The 6,850-nt window shown below is 35.3% G+C and overlaps 1 pseudogene; it reads right to left on the bottom strand.

Moving 5' to 3' along the window:
* Positions 1-756: 756 nt before the first annotated feature.
* The window catches only part of LOC107729424 (carnitine O-palmitoyltransferase 1, liver isoform-like), a 12,591-nt pseudogene continuing 6,497 nt past the window's right edge, over positions 757-6,850 (bottom strand).

The following is a 6,850-nucleotide window of genomic DNA, read 5'->3' as shown; positions in this document are numbered from 1 at the left end:
TAATAGAATAACAGAATTTGCTATAAAAATAAATCTCAATGTATCGCATTTAGGGCAAATAACATCACAAAACCCATGGTGACCCAGCTGAAAAAAACAATAGAAACCATCACAGAAATTCTAATGGTTTCCACTACAAATACCATTACAAACCATCAACTTTTATCCATTAAAACCATTAAATAATGGTTTCCTGTAGTGTGTTTTGGGACATGCTCCATTAGGATTTAGTGGTTTTAACAAAAGCCACCAATAATTGGCAACCAATTACCATAAGAGACCAACAGGGTCCATTAAAACCAATACAATTGGTTGTATATTTCAATACATTTATTGAAATAAATGTATTATTGTATTAACTAAAATACTTTAAATATACATAAAAAGAGCAGAACACAAAAATATGACATAAAAATAAACCTTGAATCTAGAAACCTGAAACAACAGAATTCTTCATTTTGAGTATTCATATGTCTCTCTCTCTCTCTGTTTTTGTGTGTGTGTGTGTGTACCGGTCTCCTCTCCTGGTGTGCGTATGGTGTTAAAACATGTGTTCACACTGAGCTGCACACAGCGGTATGACTGTACCAGGAATACGACTCTAGGTGAACCAGAGTACAGGATCTCAAAGTCTATTCTCAGTTGAATAATACAGCTGCATGACAGTGGTTGCTGTGTTTACAACTGATTTTTATTTCATATTTTGTATACATTTAGGTAGTTGACATGTAACATACGTGTCCAATTAGCCATGGATGTCACATACAAAATCATGACAAAAACATAATGTAACGTAAAAACAATGTTTTGTCACGTACAGGATTGAGCTCCTCTCTATTGACCTTGCGGCGATACAGAAACAGGGCTGTGATAATATTCCCAGCTCGAGCTGCCTGATTAGCTGTGTGAGTGACACATACAGGAAATCCTGTGGATAAATAATAGACAATTAGCAAATGTTGAAGGATTGACTGTATCCACCCAAGGCGAGATCTTCCTTTTTTTGTTTATATAGCATTAGGTTATTGAAAGACTGATAAGTGACAATGAGTAATGGTGTAGGCTCGCATACCATGCCATAATAGTCACTGTTGACCATAATGGGACTCCGGCTCCGGAGATAAACATACTTTTCTCACCAGTCACTAACCTGAATGATTAAAAAAATAATTAACATTTTGACTCTAAATAAGACATATTAAATCATCCTAATCAATTGTCTATAATAAAACAAAATAACTCTATTACAAATTAAAGATCTCCTAAATGTCATAATATTGCGGTGTTGATCTGATACATACACACACAATTTACATGATCATACAGTTGGCTATGAGAGTATTAGAACATTGCTTTAAAGGGGTAATATAATGCTACATGCACTTTTACAAGTTGTACACAACCACCCTAAAATGATAAAAATCCACCCAGTGTTTTTTTTTTAAATCTGGTTAAATGTTTTCCCCTTTCTCAAATCGAGCCGATCTCAGATGCCTGTATTGAGGTGTTCTGTTGTTGTAATAATGGACATAACAGTCGTAGTTTACTCCCTACATCTGAGCCGCTGAACTCGCAGTGGATTACATTGTTTCTGAAGGGAATGCGCCCCCATTCTACATAAATGCTTCTATGTTCGCGCAAATCATTCATGATCCATCCTCATCTACAGAAGAAGTGAGTATGATGTTTTGTAATGAATCTTTGCAAATCGCCTTTCCTAATAATGTCCTAATTAGCAAGTTTCACGATGAATGCAGTTAAAGTAAACGGTCTCTCTGAGAGCAGCTCAGAAGAGTGGGGCGGGGTCAGCAGAGCTCATTAACATTTAAAGGAAAATGCTACAAAAACGGCTTGATCTGAAAAGAGCTGTTTTTGACAGGGTAAAAAAGGTGTTTTTTACACTACCATTGCGAAATTTTAACCAAACTATGTTACAGACTTTTCATTAAGACCCCAAAGAATCATATCAACTTGTGGAAAATGGGCACCCTATGACCCCTTTAAAATAAAGTGTTACCCAAAATATAGCTAACCACCTTCAAATATAGCTAATTCAACTAAAAACCTGCCAAGATCCAAGACAATGACAGAAAATCCAAACCATTAAGCACTTCAGACATAGCTCATTAACATTTAAAGGAAAATGCTACAAAAACGGCTTGATCTGAAAAGAGCTGTTTTTGACAGGGTAAAAAAGGTGTTTTTTACACTACCATTGAGAAATTTTAACCAAACTATGTTACAGACTTTTCATTAAGACCCTAAAGAATCATATCAACTTGTGGAAAATGGGCATCCTATGACCCCTTTAATAGAAGGCTGGAGCATACATTTGCAACTAATTTAAAATGTCAAGTCAATTTAAAAATGAGCTCTTCAGGTCACATTAGAAAACATCACAATAATTCGCAAGTAATCCACACAACAGTCTATTAATTAACATCTTGTGAAGTGAATACAAACACTCATTTTAACAAACGAAGCATTAACACATGTTAGACTGCACCCCATAAACACAATCAAGCCTATAAAAAAAAAGTCAACCACCCCTTTAAATTTACTAGAGGTTAATTGATTGACTACTGATGTGTGGATTACTTGTCAATTATTGTAATGTTTTTATCAGCTGTTTGGACTCATTCTGACGGCACCCATTCACTGCAGAAGATCCATTGTTCAAGTTTCTCCAAATCTGTTCTGATGGAGTAAAAAACTCATCTACATCTTGGACGGCCTGAAGGTAAAGAGCAAATTTTCATTTTTGAGTGAACCTATAAGTATCTAAGATTCAATACCAATACATTTTTATTAATGATCAATTATCAGTTGTCACATATACTTTATTTTAATCAGCTATAGTATTGTATGTAATCACATAATCAAGATATGTAAGACACTGACAAGAAAATAATTGCTCAGAATTTTTCGGCACGTACATAGTTTGTGGCCCACAGCGCTTTAAGTTTGAGGTGTTTTTGTAGGGGGTTACCCAGACTTTTCTCAAACTCAGCAGCCAGTCTTGTCATTCGCTGAAAACCAGCCACATCTAACAAAGGCTTCACTGACTCAAGATACAAGTTGAGATAGCATTCACTGGTAACTTATAAAGCCCAATTATTCAAGAACTCTGCCCATTTTTATTAGTCATCACTTCCCAGCAAACACGGATCCATGCACATTACCCACACACATTTAATTTACATTGTATTGACTCACTCTTTCCAAAGTGTCTTGAATGGGAGGTACAGGCAGGTGTGGTAAAGACGTCTGATAGCTGTACAGTAATGGCTTTCTACTGGACAGCAGCCTAACTACAGTCTGAAAAGGAAAACAAGAGAGAGAAGGAGTCAAAAAGATAAATATGTGTGTTCCGCTCTTACAGGAAAAATAAGGTGGATAGGTCTTTTCACACTTGAAATTGTTAACCCTGGGTCATTCTACTGAATAAATGGAATCCTGGGTTATCTTGTTTCACATTTCACACTGCTCATCATTTTTACAACTGATCCTTGGTATTTGCAAGCGGATGTTTAAAAGAAAAAAGTACATTACTAAACGCTGGGTTAATGCCCTTATTTGCATTAATTGTGCGTTTTGTGAACTTACAGCTGTCATGGAATTGTATTATTGCAACTTTAAGCAACTGTTTTCGGTTTTGATAAATTAAAATGTCATTTATTTCTGAATTGACAGCAGTCGTTACTCCAATGTCACACGATCCTTCAGAAATCATTCTAATATGCTGATTTGGTGTTTTAAGAAACATTTCAGTGTTGAAAACAGTGTGTGTATAATGTTATATTGTAATTCATGTTAATTTTCATTAAAATCACAATTTATGAACCCACAAATTACTGTGTCTATTCATTACCAAGACTAAGGTTATATTTTGTGCATTGGTTCTACTTATAAAGCTGTTATGGGGAAAATGCATTTGGAAAAGTGTTATTATTTATTTTCATTTTTATATTCTATTTTTTTCAGGCACTGGTCAATTCTGAGATAGAAAAAACATCTGAAATATACATTTAAGTATGTTTTATTACACTTTATTTAATTCTGTCTGAGCCTAAAATCCCAGCTTCAGTGTCACTTAAATACACCAGACATTTAAGTTGTATTCCTATCTATTTTTTCCCAAAGGTTTTCTACAGAGGGTTTGTTCATATAACATTCACCTTGGTTATATAACACTTCTGAATTTTTTTTCTGATTCTGGCTGTTGACAGCATTATCTGATTTATGGCAGGACAAAAAGTTTTTTTTTTTTTTTTTTTTAAACCATATTCGTATACTATATTTACACCAAAAGTGTATATAAACTAATTTGCAACTAAAATATCTATTTTATAGCTTGTGGCAGGACAAGCGAAAATTAGGGATGCACCGATACCGATACAGCGGCAGCTGGATGCAATAATCGCATGCCAATGTGCATGGGCTCGTTTAGTTTACACTCGAAGTAGATTGGTCTCTCTAAGCGAGATCCCAATTCGTCGGTCATCCGACGTGACGTCGAGAATGACCGACTGAAAGGGAACTGAAACGCTACTGCCTGGTGAGCCGCTGCCATCACTACAGACAGAAACTATATGGGCGCTGTTTGTAAAACAAAATGTGTGAGAAAATCTGCTCAAATTCTGTTAGATTTAATGACCAAAACAAATACATTTTGCAAGATTCACCTATCTAAATAAGATTTATGCATTTTTATTACTATATTTCTATATCAAAACAAAAGACCAAAGGCAAGGCAAGGTAAGGCTGACCAAAGTGCTGTACACTCTATAAACATTAAACAATAAAATATAAAAAACCAACAAGGAAATACAACACAATAAAATAGATAGACTAACAAGAGAGCACACTGATTAGTAAAATTACATTGATCCAAAAGCCAGAGGAAAAAAGGTATATCTTCAGTGAGGATTTAAAACTATCAACATCAATGTGTACCAGCAGCTCATTCCACAGCCGTGGCGCAGCAACAGAAAAAGCACAATGCCCTTTTAACTTCAAACATGACCTTTGCACAGACAGCATCAAACTGTTTGAGGACATTAAGGGCCTAGAACATTTCCGGTGGAGAAGAAGATCTGTAATGTATTGTGGGGCCTGGCCATTTAACCCCTTATACACATACAGCAAAACCTTAACAATTTAACACGGTATTCGACAGGCAACCAATGAAGTGAGGACAAAACAGGCTAAATATGTTTCTTCTTTCTAGCTAAATGTAAATGTTTCATCTAAATCTAAATCTTCTATTTAACTCTAAATCTTAAATCTAAATGTTAAATATAGATACAAATAAATCTCGGTGTTATATTATAAATGATAAAACTAAATTTAAATGATAAGTATAAATGCTAAATCCAAATCCTAAATATAAACGTAAATCCTAGCTATATGTAAATCTTCTAAATGTAAATCACACAGGAATGCACGCACACATATTAACGTTATATATAACGTTACATTTTAAATGTTAAATCTAAATATTTATATTTAAACGTTTAGCTAAACATTTAGAGGACATCCAAATTTATATAAACAGTCCCACTGAAATACAGAAAGCAGTGTATGTTATCACTCGTGGGATCTGGTTTCGATATCATATACAAATAAATATTTTTTCCACAAAATTCTGTCCTGTGTTATTGTAACTGTTCCACCTTTTATTAAAACTAATGTTGCAAACCCAAGAGGGACTGAAAGAACTCTGGACAATATCGGTGGCATAAATATCAATGTCAGGAAGATCACAGAAGGAAACTGTTGTCAATATACCAGTGACATCTAGTAAACGTGCTAGTTGTGGCAATGTGAGGGCAAACTTCATGAACTGAGTCTACAACCAAGACATCAATGCCCCCTAGTGTTGCATTTATATAAAACAACCCTTGACATTTGTGGTACAGCTATTTACAGCATAAAAACTATCATCCTGAAAGTCTTTTACATGTACATTTAGTCATTTAGCAGATGCTTTTATCCAAAGCGACTTACAAATGAGGACAATAGCAGCAATCAAAACCAACAAAGGGCAATAAAATGCAAGTGCTATGACAAGTTTTGGTTAGCCAAACGCAGTACACATAGCAAGGTTTATTTATATATATATATATATATAAGAATATAGAAAGCTAGTGTTAGAGGGGTTTTTTTAGGAAAAAACAAGCAGTGCAAAACAAGAGTGCAAGTGATAGAGGGTCAAGTTTGCTTGTTTTTAGAATAAAAAAAGAAAACAAATAGATAAAATAGAATTAGAACAGAGAGTGCTAGAGTTAGAGGTAGGGGTGCAGAGCCAGTGGTGGTTTTGTAGGCAAACATTAATGCCTTGAATTTCATGTGAGCAGCTACGGGTAGCCAGTGCAAATTGATGAACAGAGGTGTGACAAGCATTATTTTTGGCTCATTAAAAATTAATCTTGCTGCCGCATTTTGGATTAATTGTAGAGGTTTGATAGAAGTGGCTGGAAGACCTACCAAGACAGCATTGCAATAATTTTGGTCATGTGTGTGTCTATGTATATAAACAAAAACGAAAGAGAATCATGGTGAACCTGATAATAATAATAATAATTCATTACATTTATATAGCGCTTTTCTAGGCACTCAAAGCGCTTTACATTGTGAGGGGCTATCTCCTCATCCACCACCAGTGTGCAGCATCCACCTGGATGATGCGACGGCAGCCATAGTGCACCAGAATGCCCACCACACACCAGCTTATTGGTGGAGAGGAGACGATGAAGCAGATATGGGGATTGTTAGGAGGCCATGATGATCAGAGGCCAATAGGCAAATTTGGCCAGGATGCCGAGGTCACACCTCTACTCTTTTCGAA

Source organism: Sinocyclocheilus rhinocerous, unplaced genomic scaffold (assembly GCF_001515625.1).
Source record: "Sinocyclocheilus rhinocerous isolate Xijiao unplaced genomic scaffold, SAMN03320098_v1.1 scaffold697, whole genome shotgun sequence".
Classification (NCBI taxonomy): domain Eukaryota; kingdom Metazoa; phylum Chordata; class Actinopteri; order Cypriniformes; family Cyprinidae; genus Sinocyclocheilus; species Sinocyclocheilus rhinocerous.
The sequence above is the reverse complement of the archived record's forward strand: the minus strand, read 5'-3'. Positions and strand labels throughout refer to the sequence as shown.